This window comes from Zeugodacus cucurbitae, chromosome 6 (assembly GCF_028554725.1).
Source record: "Zeugodacus cucurbitae isolate PBARC_wt_2022May chromosome 6, idZeuCucr1.2, whole genome shotgun sequence".
In the NCBI taxonomy this organism is placed as follows: domain Eukaryota; kingdom Metazoa; phylum Arthropoda; class Insecta; order Diptera; family Tephritidae; genus Zeugodacus; species Zeugodacus cucurbitae.
The window spans coordinates 30866806-30881849 of NC_071671.1; the positions used below are offsets into that span (position 1 = coordinate 30866806).

Here is a 15044-nt window from a genome sequence, read left to right on the forward strand (position 1 = left end):
CAAAAGGTTGACATTGTTCTTGCAGGGATGTTCCACAACGAATGACACAATTGCGTCAGCATACATAAAACAACAACAAAAGTTTGCAGTTCCTAATAAGCAAGGCACAAAAAACTGATGCACGAAAAAAAAGAATACACAAACAAAAATATAATAGTAAGCAAGTACACGCGCTACTGGTGATGAGTGTTTCTTGATTTTTCCTTTGCTGGTCATGAGTAAGATCACCACTTGTCAGTGAAAATCAAAAAGAAGTATGTGTAAAAACAAGAATGATAGAAGACAAGATTACGCCATTCGTTTACAGTTAGCTTTTTTGGGTTTTAATTTCCTGTTGAGTGACGCTCTCACGACCCCCAAACAAGCGAGCAAAACAAAAAACGAAAGAAAAACTGACAAATTGCACGTTAGTACAAAACAATAAAACCAAAACAAAGAGCTGAAGTCACGACTAGTGCTTAATTATTATTTAAAATTCTAAGTGAAAAATGTATTAACTTGAAAAAGAAGTCCGCAATGGCCGAATTAAACAACAATAGTACAAAAAAGTCGTATATAAAGAGTTTTTTTCACTTTTCCAACCAACAAAAAAGTTGGCAAAATGGCGAACTTTTTGTAACAAAACATATATAATTATAAATATGATTTATTATATTGGATCATTTTATAGATGTGATATTTTATCTGCACATTATTCAATTTGGTTCACTATGTTTCACATTTCCGTTTTCCATTTGACAATTATTATGTTGCCTATTCCCTTTCGTGGGTCGTGGGAGTGTCACTATGTCGTAATCTTGTCTTCTATCATTCTTGGTGTGAAACAAATACAATTAATATGCAATAGCAAGTACACGACTGGCTTAGTAGCTTCTCCACTCATAGTTCTTTGAGTAGATGTTAGCTGTGAGTGGACACCGCCATCGCTTTTGAAGCAAGCTTACTCTCAGTAAGGAAATTAGGCACTCATGCAGTTCTCTGCTAACCACCTTTTTGCATGCCCAACTCATCTAACACCTCTCCCTTTGGTCTCAACCTGTCGAAACAGCACGTTTCCTGGGCCTCCCGTTATATGACCTCGACAACAGCTAGATTTATGCTTTCCTTTCAGGCAGGGATAGATAACCGCTACTACAACTACAACAGAATGGTAAAAGCAATAATCGGAACAGCATCACGAACAACCTACATCAGCAGAGGAACTCCTCAAGGAGGTGTTCTTTCCCCCTCCTATAGGTAATTGCGCTGAATGAAATACTGCATGAACTCAACGGAGGAGTAGTGAAAGCAAATGTATATGCAGACGACATAGTGCTAATGGTATCAGGACGATTTCCTTCCACAATCTCTGTGATAATGTAAAGAGCCCTACGTAAGCTACACCTATGGATCGAGAAAAACGGACTAGGAGTTAATCCGGGAAAAACAGAACTGATGCTATTCACGAATAAAACCAAAATACCTCAATTCCAAGTTCCCTCGCTCAGCGGCACTAAGATCAGATTGTCCTCCACAGCTAATACAGATCGATAGTAAACTGAACTGGAAATGGCCATGTATATGGCCTATTATACCTGCAAGAGAATAATCGGCAGGTATGGGACCTAAAACCGAATATAGTCATGTGGATGTACATACACTGCAGTAATCAGACCAATCATTACATACGAAGCACTAGGTGGTGGCCAGCAGCCTGTGCGCGGGTTACCGGACCCTTAAAGTCGTGCCCTAAAGATGCGCTTGACGTACTCCTGAATCAGCTGATCTCGACATCCCACTCTCCTTCCGCCTACCGAACTCATCCAGCATCTTCCAAGCGGAAGTACTAGGTATAGAAAAGGCCTGTGGTGCCATATACAACCAATACGTGAGAATAGAGAAAGTGAACATTTATCCTAAAAAATTCCTCTATTGATAATCCGAGATTATAAAATTATCACGTTTTACACAACTAGATTTTCGGTGTTATTCCTAGTTTTATCGATAATTTTGCGAAGAAAAGGATAAATGTCAAAATGTATACAAAAAAAAATGGCCTACAGCGATTTCTCTCGCCTGGAAACATTGGCGACAAGCGACGAGAAACATCTGTCAAATATTAAATACACGTGTTCTTATGGGAACAGCTTTTTAGACAACAGCACGACTTCGCGACAGCAGGCTTGAAGTTGTCGGCAAATTATAAATGGTTCTAATTTTGCCGACGACAATGGCCGCTGTAGAGCTGCTAATATGTGAAATGTAAAATTATTCAAAGTTCTAACAAGTATGACGCTGTTTTGCTAGTAGAAGGGTAAAACACGTTTTTGTTTTTTAATTGCACTAATAAACGGTTTTTTCCTGGGTACACGACTATGAAATCCGCTATCTCTTAAACTCTTTCGTACAGTTTCGGGATGCACTGAAGCAATATCCGAGTTTTCCAAGGTTTTCGCAATTTCTATTGCCGAAATTCTCTGATTTTCTTGAACTTCTGCCACAATTTTACGCTTTGCTCGTGATGAAAGGTTAGGCGGGCGACCACTCCTCGGCTTGCTTTGTACACTTTTCGTTATATTATAATTCCGAATTATTGTTTGAACGGTTGACTTTGGACGTCCTACTAGTTTTCCTATCTCACGAAAAGATTTTTTGTATTTATGATAATTTATAACTAGAAAACGCACTACTAGAGGAATGGGATCTTATTTCAACAGACTATACAAAAAAAAAATTATTTTTTCAATGAAAAACAGATTAAACGCTGTTCTGCAGAGCCGAGGTGGACCACTAAATATTGAATTAAATATTATTATTACTATTTTTTTGTTGAAAATACGTTTTGGTTATAGTCTAAGAGCTAGCAACGTTTTTGAGCAAGAATTTCAGGTAGGCCAGTTTTTAGATATGCTATCTCTCTCACTCCCCCGGACATCATACAGGCTATCTGGCTGGCGGTAGCGGCTGCGTTCATCAGTGCGCATCGTATGTACCTATACAGGTAAAATATTATAATTTCAAATCATGTTAAGAAGTTTTTTTTTAATATTTTTATTAAACAAATCTTAACAAAATCTTATTATTGCCAGATATTTTTGATGTTGTTTACACGGTGCCAAACGCCTATTTTTTATTAAACGACAACAGCTGCTTGTAGTCAATAAAAATTATTTCAAACAAGTAAGGAAAGGCAAAGTTCGGGTGCAACCGAACATTTTATACTCTCGCAATTTATTGAAGAAATTTAACCAATACATACATATATGCGGAATAAAGCTCACCGTATTTCTGAAAAACCTACAATGAGGTATATGGAAATGTTATGACCCGATTTTAATAATTTTTGGAACAGAGACACACTATTAGAAGAAAACAATTTCCTCTGAATTAAATTGAGATATCTGAGAGATTTACCCATATTTTCGGTTAAAATATATCTTTAGGCGCTGAGTTCAACATGTTCGATATCTGGGGCCTTGAAAAGTTATGGTCCGTTTTCGACAATTTTTTCACAAGTGAAGCCAAAGATAATATGAACTATTTGTGTAAAGTTTTATTCCGTTATCTTCATTGGTTCCTTATTTTTACATTATAAAGTTAAGGAATAAGATGGATTTCAAAATTGAGTTATAAGGAAAGTAGTAGTGGGTGTGAACCGATTTCGCCCATTTTTTGTCAGTGTTATCAGGGTGTCAAGAAAATATTATATACCGAATTTCATTCGAATCGGTCGAGTAGTTCCTGAGATATGGTTTTTGACCCATAAGTGGGCGATGCCACGCCCATTTTCTATTTTGTAAAAAAATCTGAGTACAGCTCCCTTCTGCTATTTCTTCTGCAAAATTTAGTGTTTCTGACGTTTTTCGTTAGTTAGTTAACCCACTTTTAGTAATTTTCAACCTAACCTAGGCGTTTGGCACCGTTTAAACAACATCAAAAATATCTGGCAATATTAAGTTTTTGTTGAGAATTGTTTAATAAAAATATTAAAAAAAAAACTTCTTAAAATGATTTGAAATTATAATACTTTACCTGTATAGGCACGATGCGCACTGATGAACGCAACCGCTACCGCCAGCCAGATAGCCTGTATGATGTCCGGGGGAGTGAGAGAGATAGCATATCTAAAAGCTGGCCTACCTGAAATTCTTGTTTTTTGACGTTGCTAGCTCTCGTACTATTAGGAGTATGTAGACTTTTCTGTGTTTGGAAAACAATTTTTATGAAATATTTTTTTAAAATATAGAAAAATTAAAAAAAAATTGTCAAAATATCTTATTGCTCTTAATAAGAGTTCGTTTGGTATGTATTTTGTTTTTCCAATGTGCATAGATGACTCAGAATTGCAATTTTCGGGGGGGTATGTAGACTTTATTGGGCGACTGTATAACAATCGAAACAAATAAATCGACTTACTTATGCGTTTTAAAAAGGCAGTTTTACTTTGATCTTATTCGTATCACTTTATTCATTCAGCTATACTTTTGGTATTTTTTGGTGTTATGGCTCATTTCGATCTAATTTTATTGAATTAGTGGCTCATGAGACAATGGGGCACTTCAACAGTTCGTATTGAGAGAAACTTACCCATTATTCATACTGTCAATATGTGTGCTGTGCGTAAATGTGTTTTAGTGGATATTAGTGTATGATATATTTATATATGGAATAATTTCAGTTCTATGGTACAGAGACACCCTATTAGAAGATAAAGATTCCCTCTGATTTAAATTAAAATATCTGAGAGATTTATAGATATGTTCGGTGAAAAATTACCCTTAGGCACTTAGTTGTGCATGTTGGATATGCGAGGCATTGAAAAGTTATAATCTGATTGTGGACATATTTTCAAAAGTGATGCCACGCTTCAACTACAGTATTTGTGTAAAGTGTTATTCCGCTATCTGCATTGGTTCCTGATGTACACAGATATTATAAAACGAATCAGATGAAATTGAAAATTATGTGATATGGGAAGTAGGCGTGGTTGTGAACTTGTATCATCAGGTTGACACCCTATTTTCCCTTTTTGTAAAAAAAATCTGAGAGCAGCTCTCTTTAGCCATTTCTTCTGTAAAACTTAGTGTTTGTGATGTTTTTCGGTAGTGAGTTAAACAATTTTTAGAAATTTTAAACATGACCTTTGTATAGGAGGTGGGCGTGGTAATTATTCGATTTCATCTATTTTGTTTGGTTATATAGCTTTAGTAGTTTACGAGATACTTTTCACTTTCCTAAAATAATTAAAAATGTTTCAGGATTCGTGTTCAGTGTTCACATGGGTTTCGTGGATACAAAAAATCTTTTTTTTTGTTTTTTGATTATTAATTTCTACAATGTCTCAAGAATATTATCCTAAATTTTTATTTTTTTGGAAAAATGTCTGTCAAAATTCCACTTTTTAGTTTTTTGTATTTCCTTCATTCAAGCACGAGTTTATGGTCTTACCTAAAACACATATTTTTTTTTTCATTTTGGATGATCCTGTCAGGAGTTATGCTGACAACGCGGACGCACATATTTCCGAGGGGTCACCAGAAATTACGTCACAATGGAGGGGTTTTAATTTTTTTTTAACTTAAGAAATTATTCTTTTAATATGCTATAAAACAGAAGAAAGTTTGAATTAAATAAATATTATTTTACATAAAAAAAAGATTATAAATAGGCCTTTTTTTACCCGACAAAACCCATGTAACCCCTTAAGTCGGTCAACAACCAATTAAATTTTTAATTTCTTTATATGTTTTCCCTTTTGAAATATTTTTTTATAAGATCGCGTTGATAAGACGTTCAGTGCTTACTGTGTCCCATTGGTGACCAAAATAAATCAGAGTTACTCAATACTTACTTTTCTGAAAATTTTATATTCAAATCAAGATTTTATTTTTGTATTTTGACAATTTAATTCACGCACTTAATATCTTCCCCTTTTGCAAATAAATGAAATTGCAATTATACCCAAGCTATACAGTTATTTTGGTACTCTTTTAATGCAATGCATCTACATAAAAGTATTTCAAACAATTAAGGAAGGGCTAAGTTCGGGTGTCACCGAACTATTCATAATAAACAATTTGACTCACATATTCGGGATATATATAGTATAAAGTCCATTGAAAGTTTGAAAACCCTAATATTAGGTATATAGGAGAAAGATGAAGTTATGACCCGATTTCACTAATATTTGGCACGGAGACATATTATTAGAAGAAACATATTCCCTCAAAAAAAAATTCTTCAAAATATCTGAGAGACTTAACTATAATTTCGGTAAAAAATTTATTGGTCCTTAGGTCCTCATGTTCGATATATAGGGTCTTGAAAACTTATGGACCGATTTCGACGATTTTTAGAACGGTGATGGCACTCTTTAAATACAGTATTTCAGCGAAGTTCTGTTCCGACATCATCACTAGTACTAACTTTATATATTGTAAAGTAAATTATTCAGACCGACTTCAGAGTTCTGTTATATGGGAAGTAGGCGTCGTTGTGAACCGATTTAGACTATTTTCACAACATATCTTTGGGAAGGTAGGAAGATATTATGAACCAAATTTCATTGAAATTGGTCGATATGGTTTTTGACCAATAAGTGGGCGGAACCATGCCCATTTAAAATTTTGTATACCATTTTGAGTGCAGCTCTTCTGCACCTTCTTTATAATAAAATTTAAAGTTTCTGTTGGGTTTCCTTACCGAATAAAAGCATTTTTAGTAGTTTTCAACATAACCTTTGTATGGGAGAAAGGCGTGGTTATAATCCGATTTCCTCCATTTTTGGACTGTATAAGGTAGTACCTAAAAAAACGACTCTAGAAAGATTCCTTGATATAGCTTTAGTAGTTTGCGAGATATGGACAAAAAACTTAGTATGCCCCTTCATAGTGCGATCCTTCATACCAAATTTTACTTCCATAGCTTTATTTATAGCTTAGTTTTGGCACTTTATGTGTTTTTGTGAATGTTAACCGATTCATTTCAAATATTTGAAGTGAAAAAAGTGAGTAAGTGGAAAGTGCGTGAAATATCTAGCTTCTTGAAATTTTCCATTTTTTTATATTTAAAACCGAATATCTGAAATACTAGACGTCTGCGGTACCTAGAAACCTATATATTTTTTATCAGGAGGACTTCCTCTTTCAAATGGTACTTTCAGATCGCGGCGCCAAAAAAAATCGGGACTGATCTTAATACCTAAATAAATAATAAAACGAACTGTATCTCACTTTTGGATTCAAGTCAATATCTTAATTAGTTTAATATCCTAGACAGACGGCAGCACTAATTTGCACTAGCGGCGTTGATTTACTTTAACTCGCGCATTTATTCATTTTAAAGCAAATTAGTAATGAACAAAAATTCCGTGAATTTAGCTAAATTTACCAAATTTGAGTTCCTTTTTAGCTATTGCTATTGATACAAATGAGAAGAAAAAAACGTAAACAAATGATTTATGCTTCTATTTTGTCAATTCAATTATTGGCAAATATATTAATAACTTTTTTAATGTCTTCAGATGGTAGAAAGAAAAAACAACAACGACAACCAGCGACGAAAATGAGCCGATACATTTGTTTACTTTGTTTAAGGAATAGCCAGATTTCTCAATCAGCTGTCTAAATACACAAAATTTCCCATTTGTCACAATACAATTTTAATACGCATAAGCATTTCTTAAGGCGCATTAAGGGTCGGCTTTAGTATACTATCCCAGGCTTTCGGTAATAAAATGGGTATCGTTGGAAAGAGGAGGTTCTCCAGATTAAGAATAAATATATATATAGCTGCAGCTGACTTAGTTTTCGAGATATTCGCACTTAAAGATGAAAAAAGTACAACTTTTATCTCGAATTTTCACAATATATACCGAATATTTTATCAATATTTTGCACTTATTTTACATTTACACTTCACCACATTGTTCCTGCATATTTATTTTATAAAAATTATGACAAAAATAGCTGTAAATAAATATTTAACATTTTAAGCAAATCTTCGTCTAAAAAATAGTAAAATGGTTGCAGGTTGACAAGTAATGAGTGTTGCCATATCAAATATTTTGCAAAAATTAAAAGAATAATAATAAACAGAAAAAAGAAGGATTATACACCAAATATATAAACCATAATGGTGTTATGACTAATGCAAAATCTCGGTAGTACCTTTTCTTTGATAACTCCCGGTGTTGGCTCGACCAGGGTTATTTTTTTGAAGCGCGGCCGAAGGCCGCCAATGCGGAAAGTATTTCAAACGAAAGACTTTTCATTTCCATTACTTATAGTACATAGAGTGAATATCATAAACTTTCCTTATATTATCTTTATGTAATCTTTTTATAGGGCATTTGTTTTCTGCATTTGGGGTATTTATTTATTTTGGTTCTTCCCATTCGTTTGACAAATATCTGATATGGCAACACTTATTACTTGTCAAGCTACAACCCTTTTTGTTATTGTTGAAATTAAGTGATTTGTGTAAAATGTTAAATACTTATTTACAACTATTTTCGTGATAAATTTTATAAAATAAATATGCAGAAACAATGTGGTGAAGTGTAAGTGTAAAATAAGTGCATAATATTAATAAAATATTCAGTATATATTGTGAAAATTCGAGATAAAAGTTGTACTTTTTTCATCTTTAAGTGCGAATATCTCGAAAACTAAGTCAGCTGCAGCTATATATATATTTATTCTTAATCTGGAGAACCTCCTCTTTCCAACGATACCCATTTTATTACCGAAAGCCTGGGATAGTATACTAAAGTTTCCCCCGCATTAATTTCGCTCATCTGTCGAGGCTATAAGAGATACATAAGTAAATTTGAAGTCAAAACATTTCTCTGTGAAATTTTTAGATCACTGTTTATATGTATGTATGAATATTCAAATTCAAATATGTTCAAATCAAAGTGTATTTTTTTTTAACTTGATTAGTATTACATATCCTTTTAAAAAGCATAAATTCTTACATTGTATCACTTAGCAAAAATATAAAAAATACAAGCAATATAGGAAAGTTTTGTACACTTTCTTTTGACGCTGACTGTACATTCATATGCTATAGTTATCGGGTTTGAAACTCGAAATAGCAATAATAAACTTTTAAGCGATAGACATAAAAATTTTGCAGATAATGATAGCAACTAAGATTTGTAAAGAAACTATTATTTGTAAATAACTAGGAATACGTTTGGATGTTGAGAAATAACTAAAAATAAATACCTCACTTATTTATTATTTTAACACAAATTTTAAATGAAGCTGTATAATACAGGTTTGAACAGAAAAACGTCCCCTTAAAAACAAGCTGTTAAATTAAACTGCGTTCATACGCGAATACAATAGGCGTGTTTTATTTGACCAGCAAATTAAGCTATTAGCTTATTTTGTATGGAAGACTTAGCCAACATAATTATGTTGGCTTGTCATAAGCTATCATAGCTTCCCAGCAAGTCATGGTTACCGAAACTCCAACACATTTAAAGGAATTTGAATATCACCACTACATACACACGTCTGCAACAAAGGGCAAAACGTGCATAAACATATACCTCAACTCCTTCTCGTACAGCACCCTGAATGATAGAAAGAAACATCTCAAGTTATCGTGTGTTTGAACAAGTTCTGTTTTGAGCTTTATCATGGTTGCTTGTGAAGTATTATTTTGCGTGTTTTATTTAAATCAGTGATCTGCAGCCTAATTAAAGTTTAAATTATTGAAGCATGCATTTTTAAATAAGTAAAACCTAAAATAAAAGTATTCTAAAGCCGAAATATAAAATTGAAGGGGGTGATACAGTAATACTTTATCACACACTCAATTCGAAGCACGCAATAGAAGCTACGCCAACAATGGTCAACATAAGGGGCGAAACCATTGAATACGTAAATAATTGTTGAATTTAATAAATTATCTTGCCTTAAATTCTAATTAATTTTCAATATAGATATTTCAAACCTCATACGGCGCTTTCGAAGCGATGGAATATGTGCTGCAATCAAATCCAGAAGTATGGATGCAAACGCTGCTACATCAAATACAAATCATTTACACACCAGATATTAGGTTTAATGCCACTTTTTTTACGTGCAATTAAACCTTTTGGTGAACACAAGCACGTGAAAAATTGTGACGACATGGTTTGGGTCCAAACCGGTTATCATCGCGACGTGTGTCAACTGGGTTTTGCCGAAGCAATTGCAGCATTTTTGGACTTACCGGCAAATCAGTTGGCCGTGCCATTAGCAACTAAAACACAGAAATTAAAAGGTAAATTTTAGTGAATGTTATGCTCATAGAAATTTAAAAACTTTTTGTATGTTTAATTAGGAGGACTTTTTTGATTCATTTTCAACTTGTATTGAGGAATCATAACGTTCTTGTATCGCTTTACAAGGAAATAAATTCACCGAAATTAGTTCAATGGAAATACTACAGCAAGAGCATGGATGTTAAGACTTGAACGGTACCGTGCTAGATTTAGAATTCCTAAAACATAAGGTAATTATTACCAACTTTTATTACAAACTTTATAAAATTTCAAATTTTACTTTATATTCTATAGAAACCCTTCCAACCCGCACGAGGTATTTGATATTTGCCGCTCTTCCTCCAGCCTTTGTCCGATAGCAAAAATTGTTCAACTATTAAATTTTTATACATATGTATATAGTGTAGTACGATAATATATGTATAAAGTAAATGTAATAATAAACACAGCATGATATTTTCAATAAATATGAAATATAATTAATGATTTTGTTATTAAATTCTCATTTGGGATTTGGTAGAACTTACCGAAAATAGAGGGTATAGTTTCTGGGCTTTTGTGGGTCGCAGTACTGAAAGTGCACGTGGAGTTTTCGTTCGCAGTTTTAGGTCTTTCATCCGTAATAGTACCAAGAACTGTACTGAAAGTGCACATGTAGTTTTGGTTCGCAGTTTTGGGTCTTTCATCGGTGATTGTACCATGATCATTCACAGAATTGTGCAAGAGGTATATATAAATTGTTAAATGATGAATGTAATGTGCAAGAAAGGGATGAACGATCACACGTACACAATAGTTTCGGGTACTTTTGTCAATTCGCCCTTAGGAATGGCATAGAAACTTTCATTGAAACTGCTAGTACCGCTCCCTGGCATTTCACCGAAGAATTCGCCGGTACATGTCTTGGAGGGTTGTATATTAAACTAGAGGCATTGCCGTTCATCGCGTTTTTTCATTCACAATAGTTTGGTTTTTTTCCAAAAAAGCGAGAAATCCCATTTTGGCAGATTAAAATGTAAACAAACCAAAATTTTAAATTCTTTCGAACTTTATCCATATTTAGGGATATGTGGGCAGGTAGAAGTCAATGGAGGAGAAGTGCAGTCAGCTTTTTCACGGATGGATCGAAGCTTAGGGGAAAGGTGGGAGGGGGAGTTTTCTGTAGAAAGCTTTCTATCAATACTAGCTTTAGGCTACCTGACCACTGTAGTGTCTTCCAAGCAGAGGTCGCTGCGATCAAAGAAGCAGTGGACGCACTGCTTCGTATGGTTTAGAGAGGTATGTATTCACTCCGACAGCAGGGCGGCAATACTGGCATTGAAATCGATGACAGTACGCTCTGTGATAGTTAAGGAGTGTCTTAGATCCTTATCAATAGCTTCCAGCTATTTTGCAATCCGACTAGTGTGGGTACCCGGTCACCGCGGGATCGCTGGTAACTGTATAGCGGACAAGCTTGCAAGGGAGGGTATGGAGAAGAGGAGAATGGGAGCGCATTGGTAGTCCATAGTCCACCTGCGCAAGAGCGCTGGACATGCAGACTACGCATGAGCTCGTCAAACGCTGGTCAACTACCAGTACTTGTGCAGTGGCGAGGTCCTTTTGGCTCTCTGTGGAGCGTAAGCGGTCCTTTCAACTGCTTTCTCTGGGCAAGGTCCATCTCAGCGCAATCATAGGTGTACTTACTGGACATTGTCCAATGGGTACCCATGCGGTTAGACTTGGGATCGTGGCAGATGCAAGTTGCCAAAGCTGTATGGAGGAAGGCGAGATGGAATCATCTAAGCATTTCCTACTTCATTGTCCAGCTTTTGCCAGACTGAGGTTGAAACACCTCCGAAAGCCCTTTTTCGACGATCCTAGCGAATTGGCAAGAATCGATATTACTAGTCTTAGAGATATTTATAACGAATTCCAAGCGGTTTGCTGAATCTTAAAGGTATTTGATCCACGGGGAGTTTTATTGGTACCACAATGGACAGCGCCTGGCTGTCTAAGTGAGATCTTCTGTCGTTGCAAAGATCTGCCTACAAACCTAACCTATCCATATTTATTTTGACCATCCCGGATCTAATAATGATTGTAGATTCTTTAAAAGATCAGAATATTATAGAAAAGCGGTAAACAAAAAAAAATTTGGTTTATAAATTCAACTGTTTTTTTTTTCAAATAAATTACATTTCAGCTGATAGTTCGGGCCCGCATTGCCAACACAATTCATTTTTAAGCGAAAATATGAAATAAGCTAAATGCGTTTAATTTGTCCATGATTTAGCTATTAGCTTATGGTGGTCAAACACGCCTATTATTTTAACTTTGCCCTGCAAGACGGGTAATTTCTGAACCACATTTAAGTAAAGAAACGGTGACCCAACAAATGACGAATACGTTTACTTTCTGTGACAAAGGGGTGTCCCTGGAAATAATAGATCAAACAATCTCCACTGTAAAATGTCTGATTAAATAAAAAACTACTACAGGGGGCTCTGCGAACCACGGAGTGACATATGACTTTCCAAAACAATAGGAAATTCGGACAGAAAGACATATGTAACATTTGCCCAAGATAATCACACGACATGCAGTAAAAGAGGAGAAATGGTAACTTTTTTCCTGCTGCTAAAACAACAGAGACCACTAAAATAATACAAGATTTTTTTCGTTTCGTTTACAAATGAAAAAAAATTTAATTGCTATTTTATTTTTATTTTTATTTATTTAATTGTAGGAGGTAAACCCCGCTTAAGTGCCCCTTCTTAACATGCAAGACCTTTGCAACTTACAACCGGTTTCACGGAATTTTTTCACTGAAAATTAAGTTCTATTTAATTTTAATTTTTAATTTTAATTAACTTTGTACTTAAGTTTTCTCGTTTTCACCATTATTAAAAATTGACATACAAAAAATTAAAAGGCATGAATGTTAGAAAGAATAAAAGCATATTTATGAAACCAAATATTTGTTTATTAATTTGTTAAAATGGAAAAAAAATATTGGAAATCACCTGATAGAAATACGTAATCAAAGTTACATATGACAATATTTACATATTATTTAAATGGCAAAGCGAGATCATTTAAATAGAAATTCAATCAAATGGTGAAACTGAAATAGATAATTTTTCACTTAAGTGGGGATCACTGTATTAGCTTTTCAGTATAAAGTAAACCTTCATTTTTACACTCATTTATCATTTATACATTGTCAAAATTTACATATTTTACACATAAAATTAGTATTAATTTTTAAATTTATAATTTCTTAAAAGTTTTAAGTATTGATTTTTTGTGTTGTTATACAATACAAATTAAATTTCACTACTACTACCATTGTGACAAATACTCGTACATTAATATGTAATTAGATGCTAATTTAGCAATATTTTACATTTAAATTAATAAGTTTTGTGCTATTGCGAACGTTCAGAATATATAAATTAACAATCATAATAGGCGTGTTTTATTTGACAACCACAAGTTCATAGCTAAATCATGGACATATAAAACACATTCAGCTTATTTCTATAATATTCTGATTTTTTTAAGGAATCTACAATCATTATTCGATCCGGGATGGTCAAAATAATTATGGATAAAGTTCGATAGAATTTAAAATTTTTGTTTGTTTACATTTTTATATGTATGTCAAAATGGGGTTTCTCGCTATTGGCAACTACTTTTTTTTTTTAAACCAAACTATTGTGAATGAAATGAAGCGAAGAATTGGCAATGCCTCTAGTTCAATATATAAGCTATGATAGCTTATGACAAGCCAACATGATTATGTTGGCTAAGTTTTCCATACAAAATAAGCTAATAGCTTAATTTGCTGGTCAAATAAAACACGCCTAATATTAAACTGATAAATTGTAAGTTCAGCTTAAAAATTCCTGCATAATCCAATCATAAGGTAGGTAAACAACTTCTGCGCGTGAATATTGTCTTTTGAGCTCTGTTAATATTGTAACTATCCATCGTGTAGATCCAAGAGCATCATAGGAGACACTGTGTTTATCACGTCGAAGTAGTAAAACTACTACTCCAAAAGTTCGATGTATTTAATTTGTTGTACATCATCTGATGCCTGATAAAGATGTATAGTTGGTTAGAAGTAATTAAAATATCTATAGTCGTAGAACAAACATTGTTATTTCCCGGTTGCGTTGTGCGATTTTGACTTTTATTCTGAATTTGAATATGTATTATTTGTTGTTGCTGCAACACTTGTTGCACCATTTGGCGCTTATCCAATCAATTATTTCAAAATTATTGTTTTGTTTCAGTTTTGCAATTAAATTCATTTGAATAATACCTGTTGTTCTATATTTTGTGTGTAATTCTAGGTGCACGATTTTTGTTACTCTCTGACACAAAGGACTACGAGTGATTCTTCCATCATACGGCGAATTATAGTTAATACCCCTGACAGACGGCGGCGTTAACACGGTTTAACTGCTTTAATCGGGGTTAATTCGAGAGTTATGTCAGTTAACTCCGTTTGCTAACTCCCATTCATTCTCAAAATTTTAGAGAGTTAGTGGGAGTTCGCGGCATTTTCGTTGACAACATTGTTAAACATGGCCGCTTTTAACCTATTGTGAATGAAAATATGCAAACTGACAGCTGTTTTCCAATGAAATGTAAACAAAAACATATGCATGCAATGAAATAGCTATTTTTTCTAAAATGGAAGTTCAAATAATAACGTATTTACCTCTATTTTCTTAGTAATTAGAGATTTTGTACTAATTGTACGGCTAACAAACGCAATATTTGCTTTCTATCC

At 33.9% G+C, this 15044-nt stretch overlaps 1 protein-coding gene and 1 long non-coding RNA gene across 13 annotated transcripts in view; one reads left to right on the top strand and one right to left on the bottom strand.

Moving 5' to 3' along the window:
• The window catches only part of LOC105219329 (synaptic vesicle 2-related protein), a 469576-nt gene extending 459495 nt beyond the window's left edge, over nt 1-10081 (bottom strand). For 5 of the 9 annotated variants that reach the window (XM_054233805.1, XM_054233807.1, XM_054233802.1 and 2 more), the window contains exon 1: nt 9210-9343. The gene's annotated coding sequence lies outside the window, so the exon portion shown is untranslated. Of the gene's footprint in view, nt 1-5427; nt 5569-9209; nt 9344-9945 lie in introns of those variants that run through there. The other 4 variants (XM_054233801.1, XM_054233799.1, XM_054233797.1 and 1 more) reach the window with 4 other exon arrangements.
• Nucleotides 4178-10741, top strand: LOC128922630 (uncharacterized). Of its 4 annotated transcripts, none has more exons than XR_008471814.1 (5): nt 4178-4595; nt 5471-9872; nt 9935-10257; nt 10318-10488; nt 10553-10741. It is a non-coding gene; the product is annotated as an uncharacterized LOC128922630 (long non-coding RNA). The 4 variants fall into 4 exon arrangements; XR_008471813.1 differs by having other exon boundaries at nt 4178-4544; XR_008471816.1 differs by having other exon boundaries at nt 4404-4544; nt 9674-9872.
• The last annotated feature ends 4303 nt before the right edge of the window (nt 10742-15044 follow it).